Here is a 27791-nt window from a genome sequence, read left to right on the forward strand (position 1 = left end):
AGGGCTCAGGGTAAGCCAACCCAGTTGCACAGGCAACTTTAGGGGATGATCTGAAAGAATGATGATGCCAAGGTGTAGGACGGGGCCCAGATTCTGGACCAAGGCTAAGCATACAGAAGGAGATAAAGGAGTCCAGCTGCAACACAGACATGAAACATAGAGGGTAGACAGAGATCAAGGTATCTACATGCCTCTATCTACCCTGGGCTTCAAACACCTATACGTGGCAAGCAATATGAAAGTCCACAAGTTCTGAATGCAGTTACCTCAGGAATAAAGTTGAGGTCTGCCCTCTGGTCCCTTTCTTCTTGTCTCTGACCATACAGTGTTTGGATGCCGCTGCCCAAATCTCTAGTACTTGCCTTAGCTGATTACCCTACAATTGACCCCTTCCTTGTCTAGCCCTAACATATACTCCTGTTACATCTCTGCCCACAATAAAAAAGATCAAACTGTGGTAAAGCCTGTGCCCCAAACACCTTGATGTGACAGGTGTCAACTGACAATTAGTCCAACTCCACAAGCCTTTCTAAAAAATAAGCAGTGCTCATAACACTCATAAGACGACTTTCCTACCTTTGTAGTTTTCATGTTGCCCAAATAAAGATGCTTTCACTTTGTTTGCCAATTCCAACTGCTCAGCCGTGATTGCCTGGGGATATGCATATTTTTTAATTATTTAATTAATTTTCTTTTTATTGATTTTTAAAAAAATTTTAATTGCATAAACATGCATGTTTAAAGTTAATAGTCAAATAATTCTACAATGTTTATTACAAAAAGATGGTAGTTTATCTCCCTCAGCCCATCTTCCCCTTTTCATGAAGTAATTACTTTTGCATCTTTTCATCAATTATATAAAATTGGTCTCTAGGTCTCTAAATAACATTTTTCTATTCTACTACTTGGTTTTTTTTTCTTCCAGTCTTATGCATTATATATTGACTTCCTACTCTAAAATTCAAAACTTTTATTCCTTTTCTTTTATCCATCCCACTGTACTCATGTACCTTTTCCACATTTTTATCTTCCCAACATAATTATATTTTCACAAATTAACATAAGCCAATATTTGGAGTTTATAGTATTCTTGCTATGTAAATTCTAGTTGCAGATGAGCCATGCAATAACTATAATTACTTTTCATTTTCTGTGTGGCTCTTACTTTCTCAGAATTAATAATCACCTTATTGTCTTCATCTACTAAGTTTTCTACATTTCTATCACAAACTTAACTCCTATCTTTGACAGTTGCCTGGATCTGTTCTCAAGACATTTAATACATAGAATATTTCATTACTTTCATGTTCCAGAAGAAGTGTGTCCTGGAGCTTCCTGATCTGTTCTAGTCCCTCACTACTTTTTGGTGTCTCCCTTTACTGTCCTTCATGGGATTCCTTCTGCTCCCAGTTTCCTGCATCTCATATCTACCTCTTTCTTTTTTCTTTTTTTAAGATTTTACTTATTTATTTTTAGACAGAAGGGAAGGGAGAGAGAAAGGGAAGGAGAGAAACATCAATGTGTGGTTTCCTCTCACACGTCCCCACCAGGAACCTGGCCTGCAAACCAGGCATGTGCCCTGACTGGTGCCCAAAGGGGCACCTGAACTGGTGACCCTTTGGTTCACAGGCAGGTGTTCGATCCGCTGAGCCACACCAGCCAGGGTGCATAGCTACCTCTTTCTTGATTACACTCTTATTTTCATGGAACACATCTACCTGTTAGTAAATGTACTTTATTTTCCTATTGTATTTGGAACTTAATAACTTTATAAAGCAAGATATAAACCACATACATGAGGATTCTTAATGAACTCGTTCAGTCTAGAAACATATGCCCATCCTCTAAAAAGTTTTCTTGAATCATTTGGTTGATGACTTCCTCCTCTCTGTCTTCTCTATTTTCTTCTTCAGGAACTTTTATTATTCAGATGTTGAACCTATCAAATTGATTCTTAAAAATGATTTTTATTAATATTTCACCCTTAATTTCCCCCCCTTTTATTATTGCTATATTTCATGAAGATTTATTCAAATATATCCTTATTCTTTCTATTGAGATTTTCATTTTTACTATTATATTTTTAAATTTCAAAAGTCTACTTTTTATCCATTGAATGTTCCTTTTTGAAAAGTAGTCTTTTGTTTTCATGGTTGCAATATCTTCCTCCATCTCTTCATATTAATGATAGGCCTTAATTTCTAAATATTTCATCTCCTAGTTTAGCCTCTGATCTCAGTTACTTTGTTTCTATTTGAGAGTTCTCTCTCTGTCTCCCCCCTCAGATGGTCTGTAATCCTTGTATATGCTCATATTTGGACTCAAAAGCTAATGATAATACAGGCTTATCCCCAAATATGATACCATGTTTATCTTTTAAAAATGATCAGAATTGTTTCTGTATCTCAGTAATCTCTTTTTAAAAAAATTTTATTGAATTTATTGGGGTGACTTGGTTAATAAAATTATATAGGTTTCAGGTATGCAGTTCTATAACACATCATCTGTATATTGTATTGTGTATTCACCACCCCAAGTCAAATCTCCTTACATCACTATTTATCACCACCCTTTACCATATTCTACCCCCACTCATCCCCATTCCCTCTGGTAATCACCATACTGTTGTCTTTGTCAATGAGTATTTTTTCCTTCCTAAATCCATTCATCTTTTTCACCGAACCCCCAAACTCTCCTCTGACAGGTCTCAGTCTGTTCTCTATATCTATAAGTCTATTTCTATTTTGTATGCTAGTTTATTTTATTCCTTAAATTCCACATATAAGTGAAATCATGTGATAATTGTTTTTCTCTAACTGGCTTATTTCACTTAGCCTAACACTCTCCAGGTCCATCCACACTGCCACAATAGGTAAGAGTTCCTTCTTTTTCATGGCTGAGTAGTATTCCATTGTATAAATGTACCACAGCTTTTCTATCCACTCATGTACTGGTGAGCACTTAGGCTGCTTCCAAATCTTGACCATTGTAAATAATATGGCAATGAACATAGAGGTACATATATTTTTTTAGAGTCAGTGTTTAGGATTTCTTTGGACATATTTCCAGAAGTGGAATCACTGGGTCATAAGATAAGTCCATTTTTAATTTATTGAGGTAACCCCATACTGCTTTCCACAGTGGATGCACCAATCTGCATTCCCACCAACAATGCATGAAGTTTCCTCTTCTCCCCATCCTAGCCAGCACTTGTTTGTTGATTTATTATTAGCCATTCTGAGAGTTGTGAAGTACTATCTCATTGTGGTTTAATGCATCTTTCTGATGATTAGTGACACTGAGCATCTTTTCATATGTCTATTGATCATCTGTAAGTCCTTGTTGGAAAAGTGTCTATAAAGGTCTTTTGCCCATTTTTTAATTGGACTATTTGGTTTTTTTGGTGTTGAGCTTTATAAGTTCTTTATAAAATTTGGATATTAACCCCTTATGTTTAATTAGTGAACATGTTCTTTCCTTCAGTTGGTTGTCTTTTCATTTTGTTCATTTTTTTTTTGCTGTGAAAAAGTTTTTAATTTGATGTAGTCTCAATTGTTTATTTTTCTTTTATTTCCCTTGCCCAAAGAGAGATATCAGGACAAAAATGTTACTGTGACAAATGTTCAAGATTTTACTGCCTGTTTTCTTCTGGGATTTTTATGGCTTCAAGTCTGATGCTTAAGTCTTATATCCATCTTAAGTTTATTCTTGTGTATCAAGTAAGAAGGTGTTTTCTTTCTTTTTTTTTTTTTTGCACATATACATCCAATTTCTCCAACACCATTTATTGAATAGACTATCATAACCTCATTGTGTGTTTTTGCATCCTTTGTCAAATATTAATTGACCATAAATGCATAGCTTTCTTTCTGGGGTCTCTATTCTGATCCATTGATCTATATGTCTATTTTTATACCAGTATCATGCTGTTTCGATTACTACGGACTTGCAGTGTATTTTGATATCAGGTAGTGTGATTCTTCCAGTTAGTTCTTTCTCAAAATTGTTGTGACTATTCAGTGTCTTTTGTGGTTCTATATAAATTTTTGGAATATTTGTTCTAGTTCTGTGAAATATGCCATTGGTATCTTCGTAGGAATTGCATTGAATCTATAGATTGCTTTGGGTAATATAAACATTATAATAGTGTTAATTCTTCCCATCCATGAACACAGTATATGCTTCCACTTATTTGTATCCTCTTCAATTTCTTTCTTCAGTGTCTTATAATTTTCTGGGTACAGGTCTTTTACAATCCTTGGTTAAATTTATTCCTAGCTACTTTATCTTTTTATGTAACTGGAAATGGGATTGTTTTCTTAGTTTTCCGTCTGATAGTTTATTACTGGTTTATTAAAATGCAACAGATTTCTGGATATTTATTTTGTATCCTGCCACTTTAATGAATTCATTTATCACTTCTAGTGGTTTTCTGCTGGAATCTTAAGGGTTCTCTATTTACAGTATCATGTCATCTTCAAATAATGGCTGTTTTACTTCCTCCTTTCTGATTTGGATGCTTTTTTTTTATTTCTTCTTGTCACCTGATTTTTGTGACTAGAGCTTCCAGAACTATATTGAATAAAAGTGGTGAAAATGGGTATCCCTGTCTTTTCCTATTTTAAAGGCAATGCTTTCAGTGTTTGCCATTGAGTATGATTTGGGCCATAGATTTGTCACATACAGACTTTCTTATGTTGAGGTATGTTCCCTCTGTTCTCACTGTGCTGAGAGTTTTTACCATAAATGGGCACTAGATTATATCAATGCTTTTTCTGCATCTGTTGATATGATTATATAATTTGTATCCTCCATTTTGTTTATGTAGTATGTCAAGTAAATAATTTATGGATACTGTACCAACCTTGCATCCCCAGAATAAATCCCACTTGACAATGGTGTATGATCTTTTGAATGTATTGATGGGTCTGGTTTGCTAATATTTTGTTCAGTATTTTAGCACCTTTGTTCGCCAGGGATATTTGCCTATAATTTTCTTTGTATTCCTTTATCTAGTTTTTGGAATTAGGATAATACTGGCCTTATAAAATGCACTTGGAAGTCTTCCCTCCTCTTGAATTTTTTAGAATAGTTTGAGAGGAATAGTTGTTAGTTCTTCTTTGAATATTTGGTAAAATTAACTTATGAAACCATCCAGTCCAGGACTTTTGTTTGGGTTTTTTTTATTACTGCTTTGATTTTATTTGTTGTCATCTGTCTATTTAAATTTTCAGATTCTTCCTGATTCAGTTTTGGAAGGTTGTATGTTTCTAGGAATTTATGCATTTCTTCCAGATCATCCAATTTCTTGGCATATAGTTGTCCATAATATTTTCTTACAATATTTTGTAATACTTTGTTATAATTTATTACTTCTCCTACTTCATTTCTTATTTTATTCATTTGAGTCCTCTGTTTTTTTCTTGATGAGCCTTGTTAAAGTTTTGTCAATCTTGTTTATCTTTTCAAATACCCCACTCTTGGTTTAATTGATTTTTGTATCATTTTTTAGACTCAATATTGTTTATTTCTACTCTGATCTTTATTATTACCTTCTTTTTATTCACTTTGGGCTTTGTTAGTTGTTTTCTAGTTCCCTTAAGGGTAAAGTTAGATTGTTTATTTGAGATATTTCATATTTCTTTTTTCTTTTTATTGTATTTTATTGATTATGCTATCACAGTTGTTCCAATTTTCCCCTTGTGCCCCCCTCCAACCAGAGCCTCCACTCTCTCAGGCAATTCTCCCACCATTGTTCATTTCCTTGGATCATGAGTATTACTTTTTGGCTATTCCATTTCCTATACTGTACTTTACATCCCCATAGCTATTCTGTAACTACCTATTTGTACTTCTTAATCCCCTCACCTCTTCCCCAATCCCCTATATACCCTCCCATCTGGCAACCATCAAAATGCTCACCATACCCATGGTTCTGTCTCTATTCTTTTTGTTTGCTTAGTTTGTTTTTTAGATTCAATTGTTGATAGATTTGTATTTTTTGCAATTTTATTGTTCACAGTTTTGATCTTCTTTTTCTTAATAAGTCCCTTTAATGTTTCATAAAATTATGGTTTGGTGATGATGAACTCCTTTAGTTTTTTCTTGACTGGGAAGCTCTTTATCTGCCATTTGATTCTGAATGATAGCTTTTCTGGGTAGAGAAATCTTGGCTACTTTTCATAACTTTGAATATTTCTTACCAATCCCTTCTAGCCTGCAAAGTTTCTTTGGAGAAATCAGCTGACAGTCTTATGGGAATGCCCTTGTAGGTAACTAACTGCTTTTCTCTTGCTACTTTTACAATTATCTCTTTATCTTTAACCTTTGGTATTTAATTATGATGTCTTGCAGTGGGCTTTTTGGCATCCATCTTTTTTGGGATTCTCTGTCCTTCCTAAACTTGCATGTCTATTTCCTTCACCAAATTAGGGACATTTTTTCTTTTTATTTTTTCAAATAAATTTCCAATTTTTTGCCATTCCTCTTCTCCTCTGGAACCTCTATGATGTGAATATTGAAACACTTGAAGTGGTCCAAAGATTGCTTAAACTATCCTCATTCTTTTATCCTTTCTTCTTCTTGTTGTTTTTGCTTCCTTATGTTCCATATAATTGATTTGATTCTCAGCTTCATCCACTCTACTGTCATTTCCCTGTAAATTGTTCTTCATTTCAATTAGTGAATATTTCATTTCTGACTCAGTCATTTTTATGCTGTTGAGGTCCTCACTAAGTTCCTTGAGTATCCTTATAACCAGCATTTTGAACTCTGCATCCGATAGATTGCTCATCGTATTTTTTAATTTCTTTTCCTGGAGTTATGATCTGTTCCTTCATTGAGCCATGGTTCTTTGTTTCCTCATTTGGGCAGCTTCCCTGTGTTTGTTTCTATGTATTAGGTAGAGCTGCTTTAACTCCGTGTCTTAGTAGCATGGCCTAATATAGTAGGTGTCCTGTAAGCTCCAGTGTCACAGCCTTCCCTATCATTCAAGTTGGGTACCCGCAATGTGCCTTTCATGTGTGCCGAGTATACCCTCCTCTTAGAGTTGAGCCTTGGTTGCTGTTGCCAGATTAATGGGTGGATTTACCCATGCCAGTCATTTGCAAGGATTGGCTGTGACCACTTACCACCAATCTCTGCCCTTCGTCGAGGATCAGCTGTGCAGTGGCAGGGTGGTGGTGCTCCAACGTGGTCTGTAGCTGTCCATTTGGTGCACTGGCCCTGGGATTTCTAGGCTGATGTAGGCCACGGTGAGCCCCCACCTGTGTTTTTTCTGGGGCCACCCTGCCTGAACTATAAAGCAATCTGAGATGGCTGCTACTTGTGCTAGACTTGGAGATTCCCAGGCAAAGCCAAGCTGTTAAACTAATCCAGCTGCTTCTGGTGCCAGGCTTGGGGCTCACTGAAGCCAGCTGTTGCTTGTTTGAAAGGATTTAGAAAGTCGTGAAGCATGAGCCAGGACCAGCCAACTACTACACCAGTGCTGGAGCTCAGAGAGAGCGAGTCTGAGTAGGTGAGTCCATGTGTGGGTTCCTTAACAGGAACTGCTTGGGAGTCCAGAAGTTTCTTCCACTGACTCAATCCCTGCTGGTTTTTGCTGCCAGAAGTTGTGAGGACTTATCTTCCTAGCACTGGAACCCTGGGCTAGGGGGTCTTGTGTGGGGTTGGAACTCCTCACTTCTGACATATCCCCCCTAAATTTTTATCTACCACATGGGGGTAAGAGACTAGCCCATTCTGTGTCTGCATACCTCCTACCAGTCTGGATGGATGTGGCTTCTCTAATTCCATAGTTGTCAGACATCCACTCAACTCAATTTCTGATGGTTCTGAGTGAAGGTTGTTCCATATTTTATTTGTAATTTTGATGTGGTTGTGCAAAGAAGTGAGCACTCTCTGCCTACACTGCCATCTTGACCAAAGGTGAGATATTTCATGTTTCTTGAGGTAAGCCTGTAATGCTACAAACATCCATGTTAGGACTACTTTCACTGTAGCCCAATGATTTGGGGTTGTTGTGTGTTCATTTTCATTTGTTTCAAAGTATGTTTTGATTTATTCCTTTATCTCATTGCTAACAACCCCTTTATTGTTTAGTAACATGTTATTTAGCCTCTATGTCTTTGTGCATTTTCCAGTTTTTTTTCTTGCAATTAATTTCTAGTTTCATACCATCATGGTCAGAGAAGATGCTTGATACGATTTCAATCTTCTTAAATTTATTAAGGCGTGTATTGTGCCCTAACATGTGGTCTATTCAAGAAAATATTACATGCATTTACATTTAAAGTAATTAATGATAGGTATGAATTTATTGCCATTTTATTCTTTCAACTATGTTTCTCTGGTTCTTCTCCTCCTCCTCCTTAAAGAAGATCTTTTAACATTTCTTACAATACTGGTTTGGTTGTAACAAACTCCTTTAGCTTTTTCTTGTCTAGAAAGCTCTTTATTTCTCCTTCAATTTTATGTGATAGCCTTTCTGTGTAAAATGGTCTTGGTTGTTGGTCCCTGCTTTCCATCACTTTGAATATTTCATGCCAATCCCTTTTGGCCTGAAAAGTTCCTGTTAAGAAACCAACTGAGTCTTATGGGAGCTCCCTTGTAGGTAATTTACTGTCTTTCTCTTATTGCTTGTAAGATTCTCTGTTTGTCTTTAACCATTTGCATTTTATTTATGATGGGTCTTGGTGTGAGCCTCTTTGGGTTTCTCTTGTTTAGAACTCTTTGTGCTTTCTGGACTTGTGTGTCTTTCTTCTTCACCAGGTTTGGAAAGTTTTCAGTCATTATTTTTTTAACTTTATTTTTATTCTTGATGCTATTGCATGTCTCCACTTCAGTCATTATTTCTTCATAGAGGTTCTTGAGCCCTTGGTCACTCTTTTTCTTCTGGTACCCCTATGATGCAGATATTGGTATGTTTCACATGTGTCCCAAAGGATACTTAAACTATCCTCATTTTTTTTAAGTTCTGTTTTTTATTTCGCTGCTCTGATTGGGTGTTTTCTACCCTTGTCTTCCAAACTGCTGATTTGATCCTGTGCTTCATCCAACCTACTGTTAAGTCCTTGTAGTGTATTCTTCATTTTAGATAGCATATTTTCCATTCCTGACTGTTTTTTTATGGTTTCTATGTCCTTTTTATGCTTGCTATTTCTTTGTTGAAGTTCTAAGTACTTTGAGCATCCTTATAACCACTTTTTTAAACTCTGTATCTGGTTAATTGCTTACGTCCATTTCATTTAGTTATTTTTCTGTAGATTTATTCTGTTCTTTAATTTGGGGCATGTTTCTTTGTTTCCCCATTTGGCTGCCTCTTTGTGTTTGTTTGTATGTATTATGTAGCTCTGCTATGACTTTCAGATGTGATAAGGTGTACTTATATAGTAAGTGTCCTGTGGGATCTAGGCTCAGTCTCCTTCATCACCTGGGCTGGATGGTCCCGTAATATCACTTATGTGTGTTATTTGGGCCCCTCTGTTATAACTGAGTCTTGATTTCTATTGACCTATTCATGCATGGGGTCAATCCTCAGGCTGGCTGGCTGTGAAGATTGACCTGTGCCTCAGTGTATTGGCTGCTATGCAGGTGCTGATCACATGAAATGGAATTTACCTCAACAGGGTCTGGTGCCTGCTGAGATCTCCCTTTGAATATGTCTGAAACTGGCCACTGGAAGTGTTGATTCTGGGGTATCTTGGGAGGGACTCTGTTGTAGACCAATGGCAAACTGTTACTGGCTCTGGGCAACCTGTTTGTAGCTACAATGTGATCCACAGTTTTCGGCTGCCTCTTCTTGTCCGGGGTGTGCATGGGAAGAACTGAGCTAAGCACCAAGGCTGGCTTTTACCAGCACCTGGCTCAGGAGCATATCAGATAAGGTCCAAAGTCACCCCAAGATCCACCTCTGCCTGCTTCCACCTGTTGGCTGTCTCTTAGGTTTAGTCACTGATAGAGCCTCTGGCAGTACTTGATTTGCATGAGGTAAGTTCTCAGTGAGTCATGAGGTAGGGGTGAGTGGTGTTCACCAGAGTGATACAGGTTCAAACTAAGTGCCAGTGCTATGTCTAAGGCCACTGAGAAAATATCCCAAGATATACCAAGTCTAGCTACCACCTGCTGGATGCACACACACCTTTGTGGTAGAACAGGGTCTCAGGGAGTCATGATGAGGCAGGCAGATTTTAGTCAGGCCCAAACAGACCCATATTTGGCTATGTGAATGAAGGGCTCTGCATTGCTCAGGCATGTGAGGGAAAAATGGCCCACCACCCTAGAGCCACATAACTCAGTCTGTCCCAGATTCTTCCAGGAGCCTAATCTCAGCAAGGAGGAGATGTTGGGAGTCAGGAGGATGGGGCTAGTGAATCTCTTGTGAGGGTGGGGGATGCCAGGCAGGCTTGGGTCAAGGTGAGAGGGGCAGTCCCCATGCCAGCACCACCTAAATGAGTCTGTCCCAGACTCTGCTTAGATCTCAGCAGGGCAGAACCACCAGGAATTGAGAAGGTGGAACCACCATGAGCCTAGAGTATAGGGTTAGCGGATCTCCTATGAGGGGGAGGCACCTGTAAAGTTCATAAGAAAGTGAGGGAAATGTCACGCACCCCAAAACCACACCACTCAGTCACTGACTCCCTGAATGTCACCCAGCCCAGGCAGCTGACTCCTCAACAGGGCACAGGTTCCCCAGGGTAGGGCTACAGGGAGTCCAGAGGGTGAAGCTATTGCATTCCTCCCAGGCTAATGTGATATGGCAGGGTGTGCTCCACCCAAGAAAGATGGCATCTGCCATGTGGGAGAGGGGCTCAGCACATGGGTCCTGGCTGCTGACCCTTTAGATCTCTCCCCAGCTACAACCCCAGACTCTCCTCATGCAACTTGAGTCTGTTCTGCCTTCCCTCCACTGGAGCCTAGGGTGAGTGGCTATGAATGAGATTTTGTGTGTTGGCCCTTTGAGATGGCACCTGGGTCTTTAGCAGACATTTGTCTCTCCCCAGTGGACAGAATTCCTGCTGATTTTCACATCCAGATGTTATAGGGGAACCTCTTCCCAGCTCTGGTGTTCTGGGCTGGGGAGCCTGGCTTAGGGAAGCTTGCAGCTGAGGTATCCATCTGCAATTTCAGTCACCACCTGTGGGAGCAGGGCCAGCCCTTTTCACATCTCTGCCCTTTGTACCAGTCTCAGTGTAGCTTTTTCTGCAAATCTTTGCTTGGAAGACTTCTGTTCAGCTAGTCTTCAGATGTGAATAACGATCTGAAGATTGATTGCTCTATATTTTAGTTGTAATTCCAGTTTGGGCCAGAGTAGAGGTGAGTGTAACGTCCACCTACTCCACTGCCATCTTGGATCTCTTCAGTAATGTCTGTCAATCATAGTCACCAAGAAGGATCTTCTGAGTGTCATATTGAACAGTGGATGGATTGGTTACCATTAAAGGTGGGAGAAAAAAAAACAAATGGACAAATCCCACAACAGGGTTAGATATAGCAGCTTTCTTCCAAGTTTCTGAAACAATTGAATATATTTCCACTGAATTTTCAAAGAATGAATCATATAAACTGCCTTTCCAAGTGGCTTAGCACAAGGTTAGCCATCACTCTCACCTGGGATTTGAGACAGGTATTCTTCACAAGACTGATTCACTGTTTCCAGATGACTTGGTGATGTAGAGGTGCCTATAATTTCCCCCCACCCACACACCTTTCTTGGAGAACCTGGTCACATCCCTGGAAAAGACAGTCCTCTTTACCCCTCTCCTCTGCCACAACTGACTGGGCTGTAAATGGGCCTAATTCAGACTGGGCCACTCAGATTCTCTCTCTCAGGAAATTGGAAATAGGACATTGAGAAACACAGTTAAATAGCAGAGTTTCCTTGAAACTGAAAGGTTAAACAGGATCAAATCCAGAGTTTGTAGACATGACCAAACAAAGTCATAAAAATCTATGAGACATACAGATAATGCCAATATGCACAAAGCTACAGAATTGGAGCAGTGCTACAGTGACAACAGTGGTCAGAGATGAAAGAAATAGCTTCAGGTACAGACTTTCTTGATGATGTGGTGTATGTCCTTTACCTGCCCTGTGTCCTTTCAGTAAATTAACTTTTTACTCGAGCTAGAACATGTGAGCTTCTGTTCTTTGTCATCAAATGATAAAATATTCACCAAGCATAATAGTCAGAATCTAACAGGAAAAAGGATGCTACATCAGACATGGTAGGAGAGTCTAATAAAGGAATGATTTACAAAGGGAACCAACCGTAGGTCTAGTAACAGCAGGGAGCTATCTACCCTGTAGCTGAAAGGACAAGGGGGTGGGGAGGCATCTATCTTAGTCTGGAAAAAGTAGGTATTTCTTGATAGGAGCTGTGGTTATAGGTAGATGGACACAGCCAACCCACAGCAACCTAGCAAAAAGGGAACTGAGGAAATAGGTACGCTGATCTTACTCTCCTCCTGCCCGCCAGTACACTGTAGCTACCTCCCACTTCCAAATCCACTAGAAGACAAAGGGCAAGGGAATGAGAAATGACACACACACCCCACACCCTCCTTGGACAACAGAGGCCACATAATTTAGAGGTTTTCTCTTACAGTAAAGCTCAGAAAAGTAAAATTCTAACTCAAGAATAGTATTTCCTTCTATTTACCTAATGAGAACATGTCTAAATAACTTTAAATTATGATGGAAACCAAGCACAAGAAAGTCAGAAGTTCCAGAACCACCCCTGTGGCTCCAGAATGTCTTCGTCTCCACAGCACAGCCTGGCAGGGCCCTCTAAGGGCGGGCAGTATGGGAGCCGGGGAGCCTCAGCGGCATTTATGACCACTGCCATCTGGCTTTTAATGAGTAGATAAGAATGGTGATGGGCCTTTCATCTTTAGATCAGTTAAAAGCCCTGCATCACTAAGTCAAAGTTGAAAGCTGCTCCTTCTGCTGATGGTGGGAAATGAGTGGGTGCACTCAGCCCACCTCTTCCTAGATGAAAGCTGCCTAACAAAACTACCTCAATGCATCTGGCATGAATTAATCAGTGCAGATTCCTGTGGTGAGGGGAGGAGAGGCTTGGAAGAAGCTCTGAACTCGTAAGATCTGGGAAAGAGTGTGGCCCAATTATGGCAAAACCAAAAACAGCTCACAGGATCTCAAAACATTCACATTATACTGGTAAGTTGGGACCACATAAATATTAGCATCCTCCCTTCGTGACTGAGAACCTTTTAATGGAGGTATGATATTCCTAATCAAAATTATAATATTAAAGTTTTTCACCTGCTCAGTAGGACCCAAGGCTCCCAATACCCAAAAGCTCAATTGACTCTAATAGGTGCTAACACGAACAGGCAGGTAGCAGTATCTGGTTATAAACTCTCAGCAGCGTTGTTCTGCGTGTCTTCCTAATGACTGGTGCTAAATGATTACTCAGATCACCACTATCACAGGCCCAAAGGGACAGAGAATATGGATAAAACTGGGAGACAAGTGAAGAACAGAGCATGGCTAACGTCAGTGTGTGTCTGTCTGACAAGGGCAAGCCACGGGGCCACCGAGGAGGTCAGTCTAAATAGATCAATGGTTGCCCATAGCTACAGGTCAGCAAGACCCAATGGGCTAAAGCACACAACAGGATGTTTCCTCTTGTGGGTGAGTCCTGTGGAAAATGAGGGGGGAGAAAGGGTCAAATGGAGGGGATTCCAATAGTAGACACCATTTGTTTATCCTGGCCTTTGTTGGGTAAAGAAAGGCAGAAGACTTCCCTGACTGGTAAATCTTTTGTAAACTCTAGAAATTACATTGTATACACTCAGTGGCATATTTTCTCTCTATCCGGGAGAATAGAGAAAGGACACTTGGGGAGAAGAGTGCCAATCAGGCCTTAGCAAAGTTTTAACCTGTGAGATGTGATTGCATCATTCATTGAGTCCTACAGTTGATGCAAAAGATGCTCCCAGATTTGGCAGAAAACATCTATCAGCATTTTATTTGAACTAATCTCTTACTGAGTAGGTTGGAAAAGAGTGTTTATATTATGGTTTTATGTAAAATTACAAATATATAAATAAATGCAGAGAGAGATGCCAGGGAGAATGTTATAAAAATGTGCACAATAGTTATTCCTGGATGGTAGGCATTCAGGGGGCTTCATAATTTTCAACATTGTTTAGTTTCTACAATAAAGACAATTAAAATTATTTTTCTTAAATTAATCAGAAACCGTCATATTCAGAATTTTATTATATAAGACAAGAAAGAGAACAAACATCTATTAAATGCCTCCCTGGCACTCAGGACTGTTTTTGGCACATACTCTGTGATTTATTATTTCTATTTTACATATTTAAAAAATGAACGTTCAGAGAGCTTTACTAACTTGACCAAGACTTCCACAAGTGTTATCAACCCTTCAGCAATGCAGAAATCGTAGAGTATTTACTTTTCCCCTCAGCTTGAGAAAGAATCCCAGGCAAAGAGGAAGTTTGAGGAATAAAGCACCAGCCTGGGAACTAGCCCTCAACCTTTCCCGAGCCTCCCTCAAACTAATGCCAGAGCTGGACTTTGCAAGTCTATCAACGCAGAGAATGTTGCCCTCCTAGCAGAGGTGTGACCACAACAAATGAAAGGAAGAGGTTTTGTGATCTTTGAATAGCAGCAGTAGCTGTGAGGAGTCATGTGCCACCCATGACACATGTTCTGGGAAACATCCACAGTGAAGGAGCAGACCATCACCTGAGGTCCATCTGACCCCACATCAAAACACAGGGCTTGGAATCAGGAAACCTGAACTCTAGCCACCAAGACAATCACTTAAATAGCCAAGCTTCTCTGAGCCTCAGTTTCCTCAGCTATACAGCAAAATGATTTGCCTAGAAAATCTGTAAAGTCCTTTCCAGTTCTAGGAACTCAACCACTGCTCTCTCTTGCATTCATTAAACAATTGCCCTAGCATACTCCACTGGTCTACCAGACATTGCTTTGGGGCCTAAAATTATGTGTGCTAAGACAGAGATGCAAAACATCTTTCGTAATCTGCATAGGATTTTACTACCTACTTAGTCTTGTTTCATAACCCATAATTATCTTTGAAAAACAGACAAGTCTATTTACTCTCTTTCATCTAGGTTCCAAATGGGGCCAGTCCCTCCCTCCCTCTTCTTAATAGAAAATCCCCAGATCTCAGGTGGGTGTCAGGATAACTCAGGGGATTTGGCAGCACCAGCTCGGAATCTCTCCCACTGGATTCCCAAATGCTTTATTTCCTAAGAGCTACTTTTGTAAGGCAGGGGGTAAAAAGCTGAATTAATCATTTGAATTTATAAATGATTCTTGCAAATTAAACAGAATTCCATATCTGAAAGGCAACCAGTAGAGTAGTTCTGTCCTCCTATATTATATCCTCACAAGCAAAAATCCAAAAAGTCATTAACAGCCCCTCGATGTGGCAGGTAGGCACTCTCCTCTGAAAACAGGCCAGAAGATTGAAACGAACCACCCAGAAGATCATATATCCACCTCTTAATAACATTAACTGGGAAAAACCTCAGAGATTATGATAAATATGGGGTGCAGATGGGTGAATCACAGTAGCCAAACTCAACTGCTATTTGGAAATATTAAGCCAGAAATGAATTTAAATATGTGGTTCAGAGGTCAGGTGCTAGTATTTCATCTGTTGCAATCCACATCCTGCTTTCCAGGGTAGGTGGGCAAAGACACATAGTCTTTTGGGCAGGGGAGCTGCCTTCTCTGATGTAGAAATTCTGCATAGGCAGCATCAAGCCATCACCCAGCCTCCTTGGCATGTCCTTCTGTTCACTGTGGGAGCACCACGGGCGAGAGATGGACACCTCCTTCTCTTATCCTTTGCAGGACAGCTTGTGGCCCAGGGGATAAGTCAAAAAGCTCCCTCTTTGTAGTCTCTGAATAGTCATTTTCAGTAGTATTTCCAGAAAATCAATTTTCTAAAGTCTATTCTTTATTAAAAAACAATCTTTGAAACTCTCTATTCAGATCTATTTCATGCATTTCTATTGAGTCATTCATTTGATAAGCCATGTGTTATCTGCTTTTTAAAATATTAATTTTATTTGGCTCAAGGGTATGTGTGTGTTGTATTTTAAGATAATTTTTATTGAGGTATAATTGGCATAATATTATATTAGTTTCATGTGTACAACATAATGTTTCGAGGTGGTTTTTTTTTCATTTCTAGAGAAGTGTTATATCTAAGGGTACATCTTAATTCAAATTAGTGAGGGAGTCCATTTATCTTCCCTGTCTTGGCATGCTCCTCCTTTTAAAGAGGCTAATGAGTGACTCATTTTTTGGCTGACTTTTTCTTGAATATCAGGTCTTCTCTGAGTAACTCACCTTCAGTAGAGATACTGCATACCCACCCACCCATCCCAGCTTAAACACTGTTTGTCCTGCTTCCTCTGATAAGAAAAACTATTCGAATTCTATCTTCCCACTCACTTCTTGAGCTGAGAGAATGGGTGGGGTTGAAGAATTTGGTGGCACCAGCTCCGAGATTCCTCCTTATTGCCTCTACTTTTGAACATGTCACTACTAAGCACCAAAAGACCCTAATTCCACTTAAGACTTACTTTTGCAACCATGTATGCTTTCAAACCTGACTCTAAATAGCAACATAATAAAAGGAAATGAACATACCCAGGCATTTAGGAAGGAAAGTCACAAAACTATGAATAATTCCACGTATTTACCATATACTGTTTCTCACTTCCTCACTTTGGCCAATAATGTTCATCTTCCCCTTCACCCAACTACTCCCCAGTTCTTTTGTCCTTAAGGTCTTACCTGCTCCAGGAAGCTTCCCCTGGCCCCAACACTACCCACCTTGATGATTTATCGCTCCTCTAAGGCTGTTTACATCTCTATCATTGCATTTAACTTCGCTGTATCATAAATATCTGTTTATAGATCTATTTCCTCAATGAAAACAGGAACTTGTGTTTTTCATTTTTTATTACCTATGCTTGATCCAGTCTGGCACATAAAAGGCATCCAGTTAGAGTGAGTGAATTGACATTAGTGTTATTTAACAGTTCTCTGACTCATTTAAGACTGTAAGAATTTTGGACTTAGAAGCAAAAAATATATGCTATTAGCAAGAAAAATATCTGGAAACCTGTGCCGAAATTCTTTTTAAAGTAATACACGTGACTGCTCATTCTCTGATGCACTGGGACATAGACCTCACTCTGCCTTGTATGAAGATTGCATATTTATGCAACCTAGGTGATTCCACTAACTCCACCACCTTAGGTGCCACCATAAATATTTCCATTGCCAACCCTACCACCTTCTCAACCTCCTGAATGACTCCTTCTACCTTCCCCATCACCTTCAATACGTCAACCCACCTCCACCACAATGTCCACTAATGTTTTCACCTTCTCTACTACCTCAGTCATCTCCTTCACCTTCCTGGTCACTATCTCCACTACCACCATCCCCTCCTCTACCAACTCTTCCACCATCAGCTCCACACACCATCCACCATCTCCTCCACCACCTGAAACATAACCTTTACTGCCACTTCAATTATGACCACTACTTCCACCACCATCTCTACTACCTCCACCTTTGCTATCTCTCCCACCACCTCTTCCATGACTTCCACCTCCAACTCTACCACGTGTTCCATTTCCATAACCTCCTGGATTACTTCCTCCATCATCTCCACTGCATTCGTTACCTCTGCCTAGACTTCTATACCTCCCTCACCACCTCCACCATCACCTCCCCATCATCCCCTCCACCTATCACCACCTCCCATCACCACTAGTATTACTCTCCTCTTCAGGGATCACCTTCCTCAAATATGTTTGGAGAATATAAAGGAGACTGACTTTGTAATTCTTACTGCTTTTCCCCTATCTCGCTTTCTTTTCTATTCCTGCCACTTCTGTTCTCTTTTCACACCCCTGTATCTCAGAGGTTCTGCTCTAAATGGATCTTTGAAAATGAAATCAGTTTGCAAAGTTTTGCTAGAAGTTGAGGAAGCTTGGGGCAGAGGTCAGAGAAGGAGGAGAATAATGAAAGTGTATCTTCTCTGTCCTCTAGCAGTGAACACCTCTGTTCCACAGTCTCAGACCTGTTTCTACTATCACTCTCAATCCATCACTAGAAAGGGTACCATCTGCTGGCCAGAGGATACCATGGAGGATGACTGTTTCCTCTCTTCTAGGCCTTTGAATCAATATTCTATGCAAGAAGGTATAGCACAAGCTGTTTCACCCTCTGAAATGACTTTAGTCAGGCAAAAACCACCTGGAAACAACATACAGCACAAACTGGGCATGCTACCTGCTCAAAGATAAAACTGGAATCTGAACTGTGAGTCTAAAAAATCCATCCACTCCCAAATGATTGCATTCCTTCTGCCATAGAGACATGAATAGCACAGCAGAAAAAATAGCCTTATGTTGCATGTGTTTGGGATGAATAAGAACAACATAGTAAGAATTCAAGACATAGTGAGACATAAATATACAAAGAGAATTTACCATAAAAATCCAACTCAGCGGGCTCTTTGTCTCCTTTAGGAGACTTTCATGGAAAAGCATGAGGATTTTTAGGTGTTCAAGTGGCCACAAGAGGGAGGTAAGTTTGAAGGATGAGCAAACCCTAGATCTGTGTAACCCCCTGAAATAGACTCTACACGGATAAAAAGAACTTTCATAAAAGTCACCAGAACTGCTAGTTCCAAACCTACAAATTTGGTTCCTTCTTGTTACTGCAATTCTGAATCTTAGCTTTTAAAAAAAGATGAGAAATAAAGACTTTTTTTCAAACAAATACAAAAGCTTTAGCCACTGAATTTCCACACTTCCAAACTTAAGAACATTCAGAATAATAAGTCATATTTGGCTGTTTTAATCTCTCACAAGGTGGGGCAAAAAAATGAACATATAAAAGAGAAACCTCCTAAAGTTATAATGACCATCGACATAGTCTAAGTGGCATGCTGAATGTCACAGCCTTGCCATAGACGTGACTGAGGTACATACAGGGAAAATCTTGTTTCCCGGGAAATTCTAGGTGTTCCTCATCTAATCTCATCTGGTGACCACGACAAGAAAAACTTTTGTTTGTGTTTCCTTAATCTCTTTCAATGTACTAATGTTGTTTCTAATCAGAGTTGATTCTAAAAAACAAAATAAACAAAGAAGCAGAACAGAAACAGGCTCATAGATACAGAGAACTTTTTGATGGTTGCCCAATGGGAGGTCTGCGTGGGGAAGTGAGTGAAAAAAAGTGAAGAGATCAAGAAGCACAAATTGGTTGTGACAGAATAGTCATGGGGACACAAAGGGCAGCATATGGAATACAGTCAATAATATTCTAATTCCTAGGGTGTCAGATGGGTGCGAGATTTATAGGGATGATCTCACTCAGTAAGTTATGTAATGTCTAATCACTGGGGTGTACACCTGAAACTAATATAATAATATATGTCAACTGTAATTGAAAAATAAAAAGGATATTTAAATGGGAAAATAAATAAATAAATTGAATTGAATTTTTTCATCTGATTTTCTGTCTTTTAATTGATCACATTAACTCATATTTGTTGCAATGATTGTTACATTGGCACTCACAGCACTGTGCCTAGTGCTGTCTTTATTTGGTGCTATTTGCAATGCTCTCCTTTTATTTCTTTTTTCTTCATCTTTCTTGGTTTCCTTTAAATAGTTTACATTTTATTCTGCTGGCTTAGATGTCCTACTCCCACAGTCATTTTTTTAATAGTTTTCCTAACTCATTAAGATCCATACTTATGTTCATTTTTCCTAACGATGTCTAACATTTATAAATATCTATATCCTCCTATGAACCAAAACTTAAATATCTTTTCATCTTCTGATTTCTCCCTACACCACTCCCCAAATGTCTAATGAGTTGAATATTCATGCATGACTTATAAAATTTGTGTTGTTACTTAAAAGTCATTATTCATACACATTTGAGTTAATTTCCACAAAATAAAACCTTAAACTTTGGAAATCAGATATATCTAGTCACCTGCCTAACCATTCCTTTCCTGCCAGGAAACATGTCCATTATACAGGTGCATTCTATACAGTCAAATCATTTTTTTTAGTTTCCCTAAATCCTTGAGTTTCTCTAAATGCTTTAGCCCACCACCCCTCCAGTGCCTGAGGTCCCCTGGGATTCGGGAAAGCAAATAACAACTTCAGAACACTGTGCAAGTTCCCTTTTCATAAGTTATTCGGCCCTAACTAGGCCAAGCACAAAGTACAGTGCCTTTCTCCATTTCCTACGCCCAGCCTATGTCCTGTGTCTTACTGCAGAGGGGAAAAGAAAGGGCCAAATAAAGGACAGATGCCAGCGCACATCACAGATGCCAGAGGAAGCCATCTGGCAATAAGGGTCTACCTAGTGCCAAGCAGGCATGAGCTCACCACTCTAAGCACCTGAAGAAACAAAGCGAGGCCAAGCCCACACCAATATACTCCAGGCATTCAGCCCACACGGCACCCTGGACGTAACTTCTACCTCAAAGGCTGAAATGTTTCAAGTGCAGAGTTGGGATGAAGTGTGATGCCTGTGAGGTGTGGCTCAAACACTATGTTGGCCACCAACCATCAATGGAAAAACATGGATGAACAAGACACCACCACTGTCCCCAGAATGCTCACACACAATTAGAGAGGACAGATGTATATAAGACTATGAAATATGCATTGTGATGAAAAATGTCTCAAAACTCAGCAATTCCAAAGAGCAGTCACTGGGACTCATCATCCTAAGGGTACCACTATTAGGGAGCTGGAAGAGAGAAAATACCTTATCTTCTAGATCAATCCTCTAGCATATAAATCGTTAGAATAGTTCTCCTTCCCCCAAATTGCATCTTTCACTTTTTCCTAATGCTCAAAATTTCCTTCAAAGGACACAAAGCCTATCTTTCTGCAATTAGAGAAAACAAGCTGAAATAGAAATGCTGTGGGATGGTAGCCTAAGCGGAAATTAGGTCAAACCCACGTGTGAATGACTCATATCAATCACTGCCCATCTTGATAGCAGACAGAGGTTAGTAATTCATAAACCCTCAGACCCTGGAGGGCCCAAGAACACCACCAAAACCAAACTTGAACACCAAAGTGTTTGTAGGCATGTGTCACAATACTTCTCAGAGTTTGCTGTCAATTTCTATTTGTAGGAAAACAAACAGAACCCATCATCTCTCCTTAAGTCACCTCAGAAGGGACTTTGTATTAAAATTCTAGTCTCTGTCTTCATCTCCCAGCGTCTGGCCTTCTGAATTCATATTATGAATCCTACAAATTATAAATACCTCTGGCCTAGCTGTACCCATACCTCTGCCCAGATCCCCCCATGTTCTGGCTCCTTCCTCACCAGGCTAACTTGGCCTTGTTATCAGCTTATCCACAGAATGGCCATTAAATTTCCTCCAAGGTGTCTGTAGGTCCTTTGAGGACAATGATCATCTCTCGTGTCTCCCCAACCTGTGATTATCTGGCAATTCCTTCGTCATATTAACTTTACCACAACTGCTCTTACAATTCCCCTCACTTATCCCTTTCTCCAAACAGTAAGATCTTCACATGGGTAGACAGTTTGGACAGAAGGTTTTCTAGGGGGAGGGGTGAATCTGCTGCCTTGTATGTGCCATCCGAGCTCAGGCTGGTTTAATAATCCCCGAGCACCACTTTGCGTGAGGCAAGGTATAAATATATGCTAATAGGAGGTCTGGCTCCTTGTCACAACACATTGCAGGCTGCATTCGTGCAAGATAGAATAAAAAGATTAGATGCAATCTTGAAGTCAATCAGAAAGCAAGAGGAAACCAAAAAAATGGAGCTCAGATTGTCAACAAGGAAAGGCAGAAAAATTACTTGAATCAAATTGCAGTTTATCTTGTTAAGCATTAAAGGAAACCAATTTCTTTCAGAAATTGGAAGGCAATTTATACATTTCTACAGTTTTACTAAACTTTGAAATTTTCCAGTGGAAAAAAATGAGGTTTTCTTTATTTCTGCATATCTGACATTTTCCCTGTATTCTCAGGCTCCAGAAGGCCCTAGATAAGAGAATATTTAAGGTAAAGAGAGCACAGTCACCAACAAGTAAGGAAAAGAATCTATTAAAGAAATACTCATTTGATTTCTTTAGCCCTTTCAGATTCCATGCCAAAAGACCCAAGGAGGCCAGAACTATGTAGGAAAAAGCAGGCTACAAAATCTGGCCTGGCTGTGGATAAATCACCAGGCTGCATTAATTGACAACCATAGAAATCACATTCAACCTAGGAAGGTCAAATAAAATATATGAATTTCAAGGCCAAGATACATTCCATTGAAATTGAAGACACCATGGCCAAGGCACTGTTCATAATAAACCCAGATCTTTATTAATAACCCCCTTTCCCCATTTCTTGAAGTATGAGCGTATTGACAGTGGCCTCTGCTTTGCAAACAGTGTGATTAGTACCGCTCTTTTCCACTCTGAGTTGTGTGATTCTCTCCAACTGTTGTATTCAATAGAAGTCACTAACTAAACATCATCTTTAGAGTTAAAATTAGGCCTTTCCAACCCCAGAGTCCATCTGGAAGTGATTTGCTGGCCAACAAAAGCAGTCTTCTTTTTTTCTTTTCCTATGTCATCCTGGGCAATGAATTCTCAACATCGTCTGAAACACCAGTACTTAAAGGATACATATGCTGTTAATGGCCATGACCTCAGGAAGAGAATCCATTAGGGTAAGCATGTTTTACTCAGCGCACATGTATTGTTTGAATCTTTTATAGTGAAAAAGTCAGGCACTTCAGTGATTTTTTAAAAACACACTTTAAGGTATTCTGAAATGAATACACTAAGACTTATTTCAGAATAACGCTCTGAAAAACTGCCAAGTCCAACCTCTAGAGTGAGCTCAATGTGCCCTTCTATTGTCAGTGTCGGTACGACCTAGACAGAGCTCCGGCGTAACTTGCTGCCACATGGCTTTTGTCTGCATTCCTTCCTTTCCTCACACATTCAGTCAACAAACATTCACTGAGCGCTTACTACCTTGTGGACTGGAAAAATAAAGAATGATGTGAAATTAAACTTATTTTTCTTAATAAATAAACAAGATAACAAATGGCATCTAGGGTGGCAGTCTTCTATTACTATGAAAAACAAATCTCAAATGGATTTATCAGGGAGAATATTCAGGAACCAAATAAGTGCCTTCCATGGTTTCTCACTTCTACTGACAACTTTTCCCTTTCAATAATTTGTTATGTGCCAAGAGCAAACAATATGAAATCCATTCCTAATGAGCAATAATTATAGCTTTAAGAAGCTGTACAATCAGTGTTCAGTGATTTCATTATTAGATAGCACCATAAATTATGCTAATGCCGATAACAGTTCTGGATGAGAAAGGTCCAGATCCGGGAGACTGCACTGAAATTATTTACATCCTCTATTTCTGAAACAATAGACCTGGCAATTTGAAAATCAGATGATCCCATTTTTTTCTGGCAGGACACACATGTAACAAGTTGCATCAACCACAAAATTAAACAGGCTTATCTTCTTTTTTCTCTTTTAAGGTTTTCTCCTCAGTCTTCTCTTACCTTCGTTATTATCAGTCTCCTTTGAGGAAAGATTTATAATTATTGTAAATCTTGTTTCTAAAATTACTCAGTGATAGTGGTTGATGATGTCATGTGACAAGGGTGGCTTTAGCACATCTGTGTCTTCATACGAGCTAAGCCCAAGAATGCAATGCCTGAGAAGTCACAGCTGCCTACTTGGGTGCAGAAAAGGGGTACGGGGCTTTAGCAATAGGGAACTACTGCCTCTTTAATCAACTTTTAAGGATTACATGTGAAAGGAGACACTCCAAGTGGGTATGGAGAGCTGGCCCGGGTCTCCCAAATGCATTCTCCTATTTAACCCTTCTCTTTGCAATTTTCTTACTCTGGTGGTATTTACTAACACAAACTACCATTTTCTGAGTACTAATTATATTCCTGGCCCTGCACAAAAGGGCTTTATGTACACTAACTCATTCAGTCCTCATAAAAACCCTATGCAATGATTCTATGATTCCCATTCTGCAGATAAAGAATAAAAAGCTCAGCAGGCAAAAAGGAAAAAAAAATACCTTGCCTAAGAATGCACAGTTAGTAAATGGAGAAGCCAGGCTTCAACCCAGGGGAACCTGGGCCTGCTGCCCTTGGCAGGGAATGTGAAGAATCCAACACAAATCTGACTACAAAGGCAGGGTCTTTCCTAAAGCTTCATAAAGGGCAGCAAAGGGGGAAATGGCAGCACATGATGCCCAGAAAGACTTTCTTAAGGTTCTCATTAAGTGTTGCCAATGACAGCGAGCAGCTGGAGCACTTGGGACTACTTCAGGGAATGCCAATTGGTACAATCACTTTGGGAAACTATTTGGCATTGCCAACTAAAGCTGAACATATGCTTATACCCTGTGGCCCACGATTGCGCTCTGTGGTGGATGCCCAACAGAAAGGACGTGTACAGTATGGTTCGTAATGGCATTATTCGAAATAGTCCCCAAATCAAAAGCAACCCAAATGTCCATTAACAGTAAAATAGGCAAATTAGTGTGGGATGGTCATTCAGTACATAAGAATGAAAAAGAATAAACTATGCAGAAAAATCATTGATAGATGCAGAAAAATGTCTAAATCTCACAGACATAATGTTGAGTGAAAGAACTTAGAAACAAAGAATACATACGATATGATCTCACGTACGGAAGTTTAAAAACATGTGCAACTACTCTACAGAGATAGACACCTAAATAATGATCACCCTTGGGCTGCTGACTGGGAGCGGGCTGAGGAAGCCAGCCTCTAGGGCAATGGAAATGTCCTAGATCTTGATGTGAGTGGTGGTTACAAAGTATATTCATATGAATAAATGCAGTTAGCATTTGTGTACTTTATAGTTATATATCAATTTTTTTAACAAATAAAAATTCTCATTGGATCTCTCTGTCCTCCAGTTGATTCCCCAAACTTTTTCTCTATTTCTTCAAAATTCAACCCCACCCCCTGCTCTCTCCTCCCACCCAGTAGATTTATTGTCTTCTGTCCCACTGGCAACTTCATGTCCTTTCCTATACAAATCAATTTCACTCTCTCTGGCACCTTCCATTTCTCCTCTCTACTTATTACCCTAATCAGCACAATGATAATCCCAACAGTCAGTCAGAACAAACAATTCTCTTTAGAAGACTGTTAGAAGAACATAGAGATGGATCTTAATCATTTCTATCTATCTCCTCTGAAGATGGTTAAATTCTCTAATAGGGGGTATATATCCCCATATGCTCAATAAATGTGAGGTTGTATTAAATAAACATTTTTAAATGTTTTTTTACAAGTTTATTTATTTTTAGAGAGAGGGGAAGGGAGGGAGAAAGAAGGAGAGAAACATCAGTGTGTGGTTGCTTCCCTACTAGAGATATGGCCCACAACCCAGGCATGTGCCCTGACTAGAAATCAAATGCGAGACCCTTTGGTTCGCAGACCAGCACTCAACCCACTAAGCTACACCAGCCAGGGCTAAATAAACATTTTTATTGAGTGCTTAAAGTTTTGAAATCTAGGGTGTTCACAAACTTATCATCCACTCCAGAGCCGGCAATAGATTAAGGTAATAAACAAAGATACTTGGAGTTGGGGTCACAAAACTATGTGTCAGAGGCATTTGCCTGAGAATTACAAGAAAAATACAAGATGGCTGACTTTAATTATCTTTGGTCATTTTTATTACTTTTAATCTTTCCATCTCTCTCTATCTTATTGACTTTTACTGACCACAGTTAATCAGGCAATTCCATGGTCAAAAGGGAATAGAATAACAATAATTCCCTTAGAGTCTGTGGAGGAGAAAAGAAAAGGCAAGAAGTTGAAGCACACTATTACATCGTCTGACCTCTGAAACATAAGAAGCAGGCCAGGAAACCAGGCTGGCAACCATTTTCTTCCTTTTGAATACAGCAGAGCTGAGAAGGATAATTAGTTGCCATTTATTATGCAGATGAGTCATTGTCTCTCTGCTTGGGAGGGTGCTCAGTGGTAGGCATCTCGTAAGAGTAGTCTTATCTTTCAAGCTTGGGGTGCACCAGCTACCAATTGATGACAGAACCTCAAAGTTCAAAACCAGGAGTTCAAGAGGAAAAATAAAGATAAAAGGATGAATTCAACCTAATACTAACCAAGGAAGAATGGCTTGCTTTCCAGTCCATTTTGAAAGGCCAGGCCAGATTTAAAACAGAAAAAAGAAATCTTTTGTTCAATCCCTTCACCCAAATGTAATTAAATGGAATAAATGTCTGAGGTCATATAAAAGGCCTCAATGGTTCAGCTATCAAAAGCCTTTTGGCAGTACAAGCCATTTTTCTGAGTATTGATATATTGCAGGTGTTTATGGAGAATCATATCACGCAAAATGTTTCCATGTTTGGAAAGGAAATGTGCCATTCCTTCCTGGTTCCCACAGGACAGCCACCGTAAGTGGATGACTATTATATAAATACAGAAGTTAGCTGCTAAGAAATGCACCTTCACTTCTTAGAAAAGTATTCCTGTGTTTATCTTTTGGTGGAGCTGAGCTTGCTAGACATAAAACCATTCTTCACCAGCAACAAGTCGAAGTTTATTTTGTCGTTCATAAAATAAACCAGGACCCAGCCAAAGGAAATGACTCTTGGAGGCGGCCTTGTCAGGGAAGTGCTGCAGAGGTTACAAATGGCTCTGTGGCCCAGGCCATAAACAGTCTTTAAGAAGGCTGGTGCTGAGCTGTTGATATTAAAAATCACCTCATTAATTATGTTTGTAAACAATGCAGCTGTCTGTGCTTGCAAACTGGCTTCCTCAGCATAATGATATTTGTAACAATAATAACCATCATCTCAAGCATAGCAATAAATAGTCAATCTAAGAAACTCAAGCGAAATTGCATCTGGGAACTGCCACCTGGTCATTCAAATTGTTTCCTTGGAAGGCAGGCTCAGAAGGCACTTCATCAGGATCAACTGCTCTGCTGGAACTGCTCCCATCTCACTTTTTGAAAGCAGCAGTTCAACAGTCAGTGTGAGAAAAGTAACTACTCCAAGAGAAAAGCTTAGAGCCAAAACAAGTGGAAGAATGAGCCAGAAAAAGGATGTCATGTGATAGAACCACCAGAGAGGATGATGGGAAAGGGGCACAATTCTTCCTCTGGTGAGAGATCAGTGGGGTCAGAACTGTACCTCAGCATACCAGTTAGCCAGCCATACCTCCCCAGCACTCATTCAGTTACACTTTTTTCTTATTAATGTCATTGTTTAATTTTTTTAATTATATTTTGTTGATTAGGCTATTATAGTTGTCCCAATTTTCCCCCTTTGCCCTGCACCACCCAGCCCCCTTTCCCTCAGGCAATCCCCACCCCATTGTTCATGTCCATGGGTCATGCATGTAACTTCTTTGGCCACTCCATGTCCTATACTGTACTTTATATCCTCATGGCTATTCTGTGACTACCTATTTGTACTCCTTAATCCCTTCATCTTTCTCACCCAAGCTCCCCACCCCTCCCCCATCTGGCAACCATCAAAATGTTTCCTGTATCTATGATTCTGTTTCTGTTCTGCCTGTTTGTTTATTTTGTTTTTTAGATTCAGTTGATAGATATGTATTTGTGGCCATTTTATTGTTATTATTTCTTCTTCTCCTCCTCCTCCTCCTCCTTCTTCTTTA

The 27791-nt window shown here is 39.6% G+C and overlaps 1 pseudogene; it reads right to left on the reverse strand.

The window, feature by feature from the left end:
* LOC123820429 overlaps nucleotides 1-17707 on the reverse strand; it is a 36428-nt pseudogene extending 18721 nt beyond the window's left edge.
* Nucleotides 17708-27791: the final 10084 nt, after the last annotated feature.

The sequence above is a fragment of the Phyllostomus hastatus genome, unplaced genomic scaffold, assembly GCF_019186645.2.
Source record: "Phyllostomus hastatus isolate PE091 unplaced genomic scaffold, TTU_PhHast_1.1 phas_contig_348, whole genome shotgun sequence".
In the NCBI taxonomy this organism is placed as follows: Eukaryota; Metazoa; Chordata; class Mammalia; order Chiroptera; family Phyllostomidae; genus Phyllostomus; species Phyllostomus hastatus.